Raw genomic sequence first — 12,672 nt, forward strand, 5'->3', positions numbered from 1 at the left:
TTGCTATGAATGTACACAGGTTGTTGTATTAAATGACCAAATCTGGAGGGAAATTAACCGCTTTCTATCCTCAAATCCGTATGTTTCTGTAGCCTAATTTAACTTCACATTCTTCTCATCAAAATGTTTTATACTTTCCCGAAACCTCTGTGTTTCAGTTGCCTAGTTGCTTCTATAATAGAGGTCTGAAAAGATTGTGGCAGAAAATGATAGAAACGCAGCAAGGCTCTGAGAAATTCATTTGTGATAGGACATCACAATTAGTGAAGGTATGTCTAATAAATGACTCATTACTTCATTTATTATCATTTTATGTGGATGATTTCAAACCAACTTAGAATACCGTCACACGGTTTTGTGTGGATAGGCTAGCAAGATGATATGATTGCAAAATAAGCTAGAGTGTTTACTTGAATGAGATATTTATTGTAATGTGTTGAATATTCTATTCTAAATAGGTTGTTCGGCATTGTATAGTTATTATCAATGTAAATAAATAGCAGACCAGGTGATTTAAACAGGGATAAACTCAACAGCTCGTTTTCTTCACCTGTCGCACCCAACTTTCACCCCTCCATTGAAGTAAAAAGGTAAACGATTGTCTCTCATTCAATCTTTTGTCAAACTCGTTGTTCACCCCTTTTGTCAAGTCAAAATACAAACGACCCTGTGAAAAATGTTACTTTTATCGAAATAAGGCTATTTGAAAGTCGAAAGGCAATATCCTTAAGGTCTCATTGAGAAATCGTCTGAATTTGGATAGTGGGTTGAAATTGTTATCGAAGCGTGAATAGGTCAGTTAAAATATAGAAAAGGTAGAAAACAATTTACTGTAAGATAATGGAATAGTTTTACAGAAGAAAGTCTTGCCTTGACGAAAGTTGACAGAAACACTGCATGTGGTGTTTGTTTTGCGGACTATGGGAACGAATTACACTTCAAATCAGTTTTTTCCTCTCCTGCGCACCTGTGATGTATGAAGACTTGACTTCAGGTGTGCAAAAGTTGATCTGCGGAAAGAAGACAGCCCATGGTTCTTTATATTTAACGAATTTGAATTGATTTTACAAAAATAATCATTTCTTGGGACGTATGTGCTCTTTTTCCAAGTAATTTATCAGCCATGCTGTTCGATGCAGGAATCCAATGCGCAAAACGAATACGATCAGGACTGTCATTATTTGAAGGACATATAATGTTAAAATGTAGGCCTGGTACTAGAAAAAGTACTTCTTTGTAAACCTGTCTCTTACCTGTCAATTGTCAATCCAACTGAAATAATGTGGTACCCCTCCTCTATGATTGAATGTGTGTTTTGTTAGAGTCTGATGTGTAAAGATATATTGATCTATAAATTGATATATAATATAATCATAAACCAGAGTGACCAACATAACACAGTGTTGATATTCATGAAACATTTTCAATTCATTAAATTATGTTGATGCATATCGTCATATTTTACTAAGTAGCCTATTATGAGTTTATTTATTTTGTCTCTGTGTTAGTCTTCCAGTCAGTAGGCCCCATGCAGGCATAGCTTCAACTTGAAAACAAGGTTTTTAAATCAGCTGCAATCATAAAACCATCAAAACTGCTCAAATGAAGGACAATGGTAGATTTTAGCTGCTATATGAATAACAAGACGCATGTTTTGCCGTGATGTATTGTGCAAGGAATGGTAATGAATCATCTCAAATGGATCCTGGATGGACTCATGTTCATTATTAGGGCTTCACTCATACAACTCACTGCCAAGATCAATTTACCATACTTGACAGAAAAGGTAAATACACCACAAAACCCAGAAAAGATGCACCAAGAGCCACATCTATCCATATTTTCTTCCATTTGAAAGTGTGACCTGATGTACTTGTATGGTCCTGTCATTGTTTTGTCTACTCCAGGCTGCAGACGGTGTTAATTGGGCTGTATTTTACTTTGTGTGCAGGACGAGCCAACGGAACATCTGACCATGAAGTTTGCCAGGCTGTGGATTCTCCAGCCCTGCAATCGCAGAAAATCATTCTCCATCCACATTAAAGGTATATGAAGATTGCCAACATTTTTCTTGTCAAATACACATCATATGTCATGGTTGTACTGGGCAAAAGAAAAGTGCATAATAAAATAGAAGAGAATGTTAATCAATTTTTATTTGTATTTTTTTTTATTTCACCTTTATTTAACCAGATAGGCCAGTTGAGAACAAGTTCTCATTTACAACTGCGACCTGGCCAAGATAAAGCAAAGCAGTGCAACACAACAACAAAGAGTTACACACAAACAATCGTACAGTCAATAACACAATAGAAAAGTCTATATACAGTGTGTGCAAACATAGTAAGATTAGGGAGATAAGGCAATAAATAGGCCATAGTGGCGAAATAATTACAATTTAGCAATTAAACACTGGAGTGATAGATGTGCAGAAGATGAATGTGCAAGTAGAGATACTGGGGTGCAAAGGAGCAAAGAAATAGATAACAATATGGGGATGAGGTAGTTGACTGGTCTATATTACAGATGGGCTATGTGCAGGTGCAATGATCGGTAAGCTGCTCTGACAGCTGATGCTTAAAGTTAGTGAGGGAGATATGAGTCTCCAGCTTCAGTGATTTTTGCAATTTGTTCCAGTCATTGGCAGCAGAGACCTGGAAGGAAAGTCGGCCAAAGGGGGAATGGCTTTGGTGATGACCAGTGAAACATACCTGTTGGAACGCGTGCTACAGGTGGGTGCTGCTATGGTGACCAGTGAGCTATACCTGTTGGAACGCGTGCTACAGGTGGGTGCTGCTATGGTGACCAGTGAGCTGAGATAAGGCGGGGCTTTACCTAGCAAAGACTTATAGATGACCTGGAGCCAGTGGGTTTGGCGACGAATATGAAGCGAGGGCCAACCAACGAGAGCATACAGGTCAGAGTGGTGGGTAGTATATGGGGCTTTGGTGAAAAAACAGATGGCACTGTGATAGACTACATCCAATTTGCTGAGTAGAGTGTTGGAGGCTATTTTGTAAATGACATCGCCAAAGTCAAGGATCTGTAGGATAGTCAGTTTTACGAGGGTATGTTTGGCAGCATGAGTGAAGGATGCTTTGTTGTGAAATAGGAAGCCGATTCTAGATTTAACTTTGGATTGGAGATGCTTAATGTGAGTCTGGAAGGAGAGTTTACAGTCTAACCAGACACCTAGCTATTTGTAGTGGTCCACATATTCTAAGTCAGAACCGTCCAGAGTAGTGATGCTAGACGGGCGGGCGGGTATGGGCAGCGATCGGTTGAAGAGTATGCATTTAGTTTTGCTTGCATTTAAGAGCAATTGGAGGCCACGGAAGGAGTGTTGTATGGCATTGAATCTCGTCTGGATGTTTGTAAACACAGTATCCAAAGAAGGGCCAGAAGTATACAGAATGGTGTCGTCTGCGTAGATCAGAGAATCACTGATGTATCATTGATGTATGCAGAGAAAAGAGTCGGCCCGAGAATTGAACCCTGTGGCACCCCCCATAGAGACTGCCAGAGGTCCGGACAACAGGCCCTCCGATTTGACACACTGAACTCTATCTGAGAAGTAGTTGGTGAACCAGGCGAGGCAGTCATTTGAGAAACCAAGGCTGTTGAGTCTGTCGATAAGAATGTGGTTATTGACAGAGTCGAAAGCCTTGGCCAGGTCGACGAATACGGCTGCACAGTATTGTCTTTTATCGATGGCGGCTATGATATCGTTTAGAATACCAATACCAATGTCAGGTCAACCAATGGGTGAGAGAGATTGTTACAGAGGAGATGGTAGAGCATACAGTGTACTTCCCTGTTGATAATTGTTACAGTTTTTTTCCCCTCCATTGATGTTTTGAGGTTGGACTGTAGCTCGTATAGTACTTTAGCACATAGGGTTCGCCAATTGGTGGCACCTCGTTAGTCAGTATGTGTTCCACTTGTGCTGGTTGGTCCATCTCGTTAGTTGGAATGGGGTTTCCATCTGTGCTGGCACAGGTGATATTTAAGAGCAGCTGGCCCAATCCTCCAGTTGTCTTGAGAGATGTGGAGGGTCAACACCTTTAGTTGGCTCTCCCTGTTTGATTTCTAGAAAGACAATCCTTTATCTGATCTTCCCTGTTTTTGTTTTGCTCCACTTTTTGGTTTGCTTCCTGTCTTTAAGTTTGGTGTGGGTTTCTGTTTTGTTTGCCTCTAGTGGGTGCTCATGGTGGGTGTCTTTTAAGTCCCAGTTCTTGTTGCCAGTCAACTTTCAGTGGACACCCTCATGAGTGTCTTTCAGAACCCCTCCTAAAACCCCACCTGTTTTGTTTTGGTTGTTGTCAGTGACTCTTTGTTAGTTCCTCCTTCTGTTTGAGTGAGATTTTTGGTTTTATAGGCTGGGGAATGTAACAATAATACAGTGTACAGGTACCTTATAAAGGTAAGAGAGAGAGACTCTAAAGGTAATCTGGGCAGAAGGAGGACCCTGATTGCAGTAGGGAAAGGTTGGAGCAGAAGGGAAAGCGAGCAGACGATAGCGTTATGATTGAGATGAGAGTAGAGACTCATCTTATATAAAATAGGGATTGTAGAGCAGGACTCCTCTGACAGCAACACTTTACGAAACAGTGGCGTTATCCTACAGGGGAGGAATAAAATAACATTGTTTCAGACAGGTGATTGTAGGCTTCAGCATAGTACTTACCATTGCAAAATCAGTACTTGCAAAAACATTATATTTAAAGTGTCAAGTAGTTCATAACTGCTTGAACTTACAAACTTTTTACACAGTAATTATATACATATTTAGTTCCATTAACACAGGACCAATTTAAAGTCAAAGGTGCCTGCAAGGATGACGTCATTAGGGGGAACTATAATAACCTATTAAAGACATTGAGAGGGGTAATATTAGTAGAGTAGAGAGGGGTAATATTAGTAGAGTAGAGAGGGGTAATATTAGTAGAGTAGAGAGGGGTAATATTAGTAGAATAGAGAGGGGTAATATTAGTAGAGTAGAGAGGGGTAATATTAGTAGAGTAGAGAGGGGTAATATTAGTAGAGTAGAGAGGGGTAATATTAGTAGAATAGAGAGGGGTAATATTAGTAGAGTAGAGAGGGGTAATATTAGTAGAGTAGAGAGGGGTAATATTCTTAGCTTGTTACAAAGAGCTAACAATGAATCGGTAGAATGAGAAAGACCGATGAAGATGATGAGCGTGAGAAGACAGGGTAACCTTTCGGCAGTGTGAGGTAGTGTCGTCCTAATGTAAGTGAAGCCACGGTGAGGAGGCAGGTAGGATGGACAGGAACGACTGGCCTGACACAGACCAGGTGGATTCATATGCCTTCATACAAAGAGTAAGGTAGGAAGATGACCCCATTGTCATAGTTCATATTCCAAACCACTGGCTATCAATCTATAAGCATGTGTGTCCAAGTGTTTATGTGTGTGTGACCCCTGTGTTGAGGGAGCCACGTCCCTTGAACACGCCAGGCTCCCTTCTAGCAGGAGGAAGTTAACATTCTACTATATTCTCTCCCCCCTCCCTTTCCTTTTGTCCTAAGAGGGCAATTAAGGAAACAAACGTTTTCCCCCAGATTAGCTGACTGCCAGCTTTGCATACTAATGTAATGCCAAGTGGTTACAAATAGTGAGTGCTCTAATTACCGGCACTGTTTTCAATCAGAAATTGCTCGATTTCCCAGGATGAGGTCTCCATGGCTGGAGGAAAAAAAACACAACCTGACAGAAGCAATAGACAATCATCATCTATGTGTGTGTGTGTGTGTGTGTGTGTGTGTGTGTGTGTGTGTGTGTGTGTGTGTGTGTGTGTGTGTGTGTGCATCTGTGTGTGACTGTGTGTGTGTGTGTGTATGCAAATAATCTTATCTGCCTTTCTCTGTGTGTGCAGCTCAGCCCTCTCCATCACTGGTGCCCCTGACAACACAGGAAATGGATCCCACCCGACGGCAGACTCAGCCTCCACACTGTTTATCACCACAATTATCCCCCATTCATTCACAGGCTTATAAGGTAAACTGCCATTCGGCGATGTGAAACCACAGGTCTGGACTGGCAATTTGATGTAATTGTGCCGCTGTGATCATCTGTAGTAGGAGCCAGGCACCTCATTTACTGTGGCATTCTATTGGAGGGAGAAAATTATAAGGAATGAGTCTTTGATTTTTGGAGAGGGACAATGGTGTAGTATAATGTGGCTGAGATCAAACAGAATAGAGGTAGATATAGAAAGGGGCAGCCTGCTGGATGCATCGACCAAGCACAGGGAGGGGAGGGGGGACATCCTCCCACTACCATGGCCATGGGGAACTGCGGGGAGAGAGCACTGTGAACGCGGTGACAAGGACATGTTCCCTGGCTGGGCCTGAGAGTGGGTCTGGGTCCCCCCAAAGGACACGCACACAGGAAACATCCAGGACCCTATCCGCTGGCCTTAACTGACCTTTAGCTAATGGAGGTCTGGCCTCTGATCATTGCACTGAGAGACTGGCGGAAGCCATCTTGCCTTTTTTTTCTGAGAGAGGGAATGGAGGGGGCAAGGGGGACAAAGGGGACAGAATTGGACGGAGCCAGGAGCCAACATGCGGCCATCGACCCTGCCACTCTCTCATCCTGTGGGTGATATCTGTGCCAGCGGGCCTGGGGATGGTAATGTCATGATGCCACTCTGCCCTGCCACTGAGGAAGGACGGCCAACCCTTCTGTCTCTGGCTCTGTGCTGTAGGGAGGGAAAGTCAGTGCAGATCCACTTGTGAATGTCAGATCTATCTATAATAATGGCTATTATGGCTTTGTGGTTGAATGCGAATCAGCTTTATCAGTAGGCTATACTGCAATTAAGAATCCTACGAAAAATCAAGTGTTTATGACAAGTTTATGGCCAATTTTGCATTGAAATTTTGCATTGAAACTCTTAGAAAAAAGGGTTCCAGAAGGGTTCTTTAGTTGTCCCCATAGAATAACCCTTTTTGGTTCCAGGTATAACCCTTTTGGGTTCCATGTAGAACCCTCGGTGGTTTGGGATGAGTTGGACCTCAGAGTGAAGGAATAGCAGCCAACAAGTGCTCAGCATATGTGGGAACTCCTTCAAGACTGTTGGAAAAGCATAAAATAAAGAAAAACCCTTGAATGAGTAGGTGTGTCCAAACTTTTGACTGGTATTGTACATGGAACCCCAAAGGGTTCTATCTGGAACCATAAAGTGTTCATGAAAGGGTTCCCCTATGAGTACAGCTGAATAAAAAAACATTTACGGTTCTCTGTACGAGCCAGATGGTTCACTACTGTACCTTTCATCATAGTAGCCTCTGAGGCACATCCCACATTAGCATAGAACAACAGCCTTTGTATCGTAATGAGATACACGCTTCCTTACAATGATGCAAAGCAATTCATATGATCAACTGCAGATAAATCACATTCCGTATGGAGAGGGACAAAAGCTCAGAGATAGATTTGGCACGGATTGCTCTTTTTATTATCATTATCATTAACAGTAATGTGATACTCAAACCTCCTGTGACCTTTTCAAAGCGCGCTCTATTCTCAGAAGAGCCACTCATTAGGACAAGCAGAAGGAAAAGTGCAGAGAGAGAGAGAGAGAGAGGCAGAGAGGCAGAGAGAGAGAGAGAGAGAGAGAGAGAGAGAGAGAGAGAGAGAGAGAGAGAGAGAGAGAGAGAGAGAGAGAGAGAGAGAGAGAGAGAGAGAGAGAGAGAGAGAGAGAGAGAGAGAGTACAGTCCAAAAATGACATTATAAACATGATTATCATATTGCTGATGTACTTTTTGGAAATGCATAAAGATGTCATGCGGTCACCGCGGGCCAGCGGTAGGGCATACTGTCTGTGTGTGATTACTATGCAGTTACACTTAAGCCCGCTGACGGACCGACTGAGGAGGATACGAGGCAATCTGAGCGGGGCATGTCTGGCCTATGACAGGCTCAACTTGCTAGCGTTTCCTCCTTATCGGGAGCTGGGGATGACAAGACTAATTGAAAAGCTCCTTATGTTTTCTTCCTCGCATATAAATGGATTACAGTCTTTGCCTTCATGCTTTGGTCATATGTTTACTCAATGAGATCTGACACTAGAGTGGAGGGATAGGTTCTATCCCACACACCCGGCCCGGTTCTGCCCAATTCCATGCTAACAATCAGCACCTCAGTCTCCATCTCTCACCCTCCTGTGTCTCTTATCTAGCAGGCCAATAAACTCACAAATCCCATCATACTATATACTGTACACAGCTTAAAGGGATACTTTATGCTAGCAGATACTCATAGACTTCCAGTCATTGCGCTAACGCTAGTTAACATTGGCTCGCGAAACTACCTCGAACGTCCTTCATACTGGACACAGAGACATAAAAATAGTATCCACTAGTTCCTCTGACTGGGCAAGTAGATAAAGGGCCTCTTTGGCAAAATCCTGAAGTAGCCTTTTAATATATTTGTAGGTGTGGTTATATGGTATTGGGGGGCTGACACCCTTGGTCAGGGACTTACGGGGGGTGCAGGGGAGCGAGGAGAGAGACGCAGAGAGAACCCCGTGGATCCACTGAGTGGTGTGGCAGACTCCCCAGCCTCCTGCTAGGATTTGTTGGAATGTGAGAGAGGAGGATTTTAGCGCCAGGCCAGAGCCACACAGACTTCATGCCATCTGTCTCCCCCTCCGTCCTCCCTTTGCCAAACTCATCAGACCTTTTTTTCTCTCCTTTTCATCCCTTGTTCACAAGACTAGGGGACATACTGGGATCTGCTAACGCACTGGAGGAGAGAATGGAGGGAAGAAATGGGAGAAGAGCTCAATAAACAAATGAATAACGTATTCATGGAGTTGATGTACTGACAGCCTGTACGATATACAGTATCTGTGACAGAGAAACTGAGTCTTCATGTTGTATCAAAGTTTAATGACCATAGAACACTTCCAAGAGTCAGTAAAGTCAGTCATTAAAGTCTAACACTGTAATGAAGGCATCAATGTCAAACGTGTTTATTTTAATAACAATAACCCATACGTGTTTAACTTCCATTGTCCTTCAAGAATGGCTGAATATTTTCTTGTAGTGTATCTAGGTAGGACTGTGTGGTAGTGGCACACTGTACATTATCCTGCATGAGTTAGTGGAACAAAAGCCTATTGTGAGTCCAACTCATGCATTGTGTTAAGGCAGAAACATGTCAGATTCATTATCATAACTGTTCATATGGTGTCATATCTGCCCTTCCGTTTATTGACGACCCAATAAACGGCATCATAAATAACAGTATGTTGTTGATGTGTTCATTTGAACCAGTAATGAAGTGAGGAAAATAGCCATCTACCAACCTTCAATGACCAGGTCCACTTCACATCCACCAATCCCTGAAAGCAAACATTTTCCAATATGAAGGTTTTGACCACAGATGACACAAACACATTCCAAACAACCACTTAATCACTGCCACGTTGAGGAGGGCTCAGGATCAGGATTCAACTGGCATAATGAAATCATAAACAGATCCTCTCATCAAATGGCTCTGTGAGTCGTGTGGTGGTCTGATGGGGTTGACCCCTCACCCTCTCCCTGTGGGGGGCGTCTGGGGAGGGGGGGCACGGGAGATCACACGACGGCCCTGTTCTGGCTCCATGTCCACACAGACTGGCCTGTTCAGAGAGGGTGGAGGGGTGGAAGTGTTCCCCCTCGTCTGAAAGAGAGCACCAGGTGGCAGGGATGTGGGCAGGGTGCTTTTGATGCTGACCCCTGGTCTCTGGGCTGGGATGGCCCTAGTCATTGATCCAGCCAAGGGAGGGAGGGGAGCCAGGTGCCCCTGGTGGGGCTTGGAATGAGCTGCCACAGTCTGGGCATGGAGGAGCGGAATCTGGGCCACACTGGTCCCAGTCACGCCACTAGCCCGAGCCCCAGTGTTGACTGGCTATAACATTGTTGACAAGCTATAACATTGTTGACCGGGTGATGGACTAAGGGCTCGATTCAAGCCGTATCACCGAAGTTCAGCGCTATAGCGTGATTTAAGTTTAAATGCAATGTTCCCGCGCTTGTGTAGACTGCATTCACAGTAAACTTTGCATATGTCAGCTCAATCGGAAATTACCTTCACATTGTAAGTGCGATATAACGCTGAACTTCGGCGAAACGGATTGAATCGAGCCCTTACATTGGCAGCAATAGGGTAAATATATATATATATATACACTGCTCAAAAAAATAAAGGGAACACTTAAACAACACAATGTAACTCCAAGTCAATCACACTTCTGTGAAATCAAACTGTCCACTTAGGAAGCAACACTGATTGACAATAAATTTCACATGCTGTTGTGCAAATGGAATAGACAACAGGTGGAAATTATAGGCAATTAGCAAGACACCCCCAATAAAGGAGTGGTTCTGCAGATGGGGGCCACAGACCACTTCTCAGTTCCTATGCTTCCTGGCTGATGTTTTGGTCACTTTTGAATGCTGGTGGTGCTTTCACTCTAGTGGAAGCATGAGACGGAGTCTACAACCCACACAAGTGGCTCAGGTAGTGCAGCTCATCCAGGATGGCACATCAATGCGAGCTGTGGCAAGAAGGTTTGCTGTGTCTGTCAGCGTAGTGTCCAGAGCATGGAGGCGCTACCAGGAGACAGGCCAGTACATCAGGAGACATGGAGGAGGCCGAAGGAGGGCAACAACCCAGCAGCAGGACCGCTACCTCCGCCTTTGTGCAAGGAGGAGCAGGAGAAGCACTGGCAGAGCCCTGCAAAATGACCTCCGGCAGGCCACAAATGTGCATGAGTCTGCTCAAACGGTCAGAAACAGACTCCATGAGGGTGGTATGAGGGCCCGACGTCCACAGGTGGGGGTTGTGCTTACAGCCCAACACCGTGCAGGACGTTTGGCATTTGCCAGAGAACACCAAGATTGGCAAATTCGCCACTGGCCCTGTGCTCTTCACAGATGAAAGCAGGTTCACACTGAGCACGTGACAGACGTGACAGAGTCTGGAGACGCCTTGGAGAACGTTCTGCTGCCTGCAACATCCTCCAGCATGACCGGTTTGGCGGTGGGTCAGTCATGGTGTGGGGTGGCATTTCTTTGGGGGGCCACACAGCCCTCCATGTGCTCGCCAGAGGTAGCCTGACTGCCATTAGATACCGAGATGAGATCCTCAGACCCCTTGTGAGACCATATGCTGGTGCGGTTGGCCCTGGGTTCCTCCTAATGCAAGACAATGCCAGACCTCATGTGGCTGGAGTGTGTCAGCAGTTCCTGCAAGAGGAAGGCATTGATGCTATGGACTGGCCCGCCCGTTCCCCAGACCTGAATCCAATTGAGCACATCTGGGACATCATGTCTCGCTCCATCCACCAACGCCACGTTGCACCACAGACTGTCCAGGAGTTGGCGGATGCTTTAGTCCAGGTCTGGGAGGAGATCCCTCAGGAGACCATCCGCCACCTCATCAGGAGCATGCCCAGGCGTTGTAGGGAGGTCATACAGGCACGTGGAGACCATACACACTACTGAGCCTCATTTTGACTTGTTTTAAGGACATTACATCAAAGTTGGATCAGCCTGTAGTGTGGTTTTCCACTTTAATTTTGAGTGTGACTCCAAATCCAGACCTCCATGGGTTGATAAATTGGATTTCCATTGATTATTTTTGTGTGATTTTGTTGTCAGCACATTCAAATATGTAAAGAAAAAAGTATTTAAGATTATTTCTTTCATTCAGATCTAGGATGTGTTGTTTAAGTGTTCCCTTTATTTTTTTGAGCAGTATATATTTGCAGCAATGGGGTAAAAGAAAAAAATATATAATATATATATATATATATACATATATATATATATATATATTATTATTTTTTTTTCTTTAACCCCTTTTCTCCCCAATTTTTCATGGTATCCAAATGGTAGTTACAGTTTTGTCTCATCGCTGCAACTCCCGTACGGACTCGGGAGAGGCGAAGGTCGAGAGCCGTGCGTCCTCCAAAACAAAGCCCAACCAAGCCGCACTGCTTCTTGACACAATGCTCGCTTAACCCGGAAGCCAGCCGCACCAATGTGTCGGAGGAAACACCGTACACCTGGCGACCGTGTCAGCGCGCACTGCGCCCTGCCCGCCATAGGAGTCGCTAGTGGGCAATGGGACAATGACATCCCTGCCGGCCAAACCCTCCCCCTAACCTGGACGACGCTGGGCCAATTGTGCGCCACCCCATGGGTCTCCCGGTCGCGGCCGGCTGCAACAAAGCCTGAACTCGAACCCAGAATCTCTAGTGGCACAGCTAGCACTGCGATGCAGTGCCTTAGACCACAGCGCCACTCGGGAGGCCCTAAAATATTTATTTTTAACTAGTGTCGATGCATGGATTCTTTGACTGGAAACGTTTTTAATTGAAATGGGGTGATTGCTGAATATAACAGAAAGTAATGCAAGGTAACACACTGTGAAAAATGAATGTTGAGTGGTGGTGACTGACAGCTGTGTTAGGTACCCAACCACATTAAAACAGGAGACACAGACTGAGCAGAGTTCCTCACCATTGTCAGGGGTGTAAATAACAACATCAGCCGCTAAATGAACGAGGAAAAAATAAACACGTTTTTTAAAGTGTGATCATTGAGTGTATTTTTTTGGTGTGGTGTCGAATCTGAATTTTACTCGAGTG

General features: G+C 44.3%; 2 long non-coding RNA genes across 3 annotated transcripts in view; one reads left to right on the plus strand and one right to left on the minus strand.

Moving 5' to 3' along the window:
• The window catches only part of LOC115205284 (uncharacterized), a 30,744-nt gene extending 21,412 nt beyond the window's left edge, over positions 1–9,332 (plus strand). The window contains exons 3-6 of one of the 2 annotated variants that reach the window (XR_003880576.1): positions 1,952–2,045; positions 2,638–2,732; positions 5,898–6,019; positions 8,744–9,332. This is a non-coding gene — a long non-coding RNA (uncharacterized LOC115205284). The remainder of the gene's footprint in view (positions 1–1,951; positions 2,046–2,637; positions 2,733–5,897; positions 6,020–8,743) is intronic. The other variant, XR_003880575.1, reaches the window with a different exon arrangement.
• On the minus strand, positions 8,728–10,162 carry LOC115205285 (uncharacterized). Its single transcript, XR_003880577.1, has 2 exons — positions 9,340–10,162; positions 8,728–8,774 (listed from the first exon to the last, which is right to left on the minus strand). It is a non-coding gene; the product is annotated as an uncharacterized LOC115205285 (long non-coding RNA).
• Positions 10,163–12,672: the final 2,510 nt, after the last annotated feature.

The sequence above is a fragment of the Salmo trutta genome, chromosome 13, assembly GCF_901001165.1.
Source record: "Salmo trutta chromosome 13, fSalTru1.1, whole genome shotgun sequence".
Lineage (NCBI taxonomy): Eukaryota > Metazoa > Chordata > Actinopteri > Salmoniformes > Salmonidae > Salmo > Salmo trutta.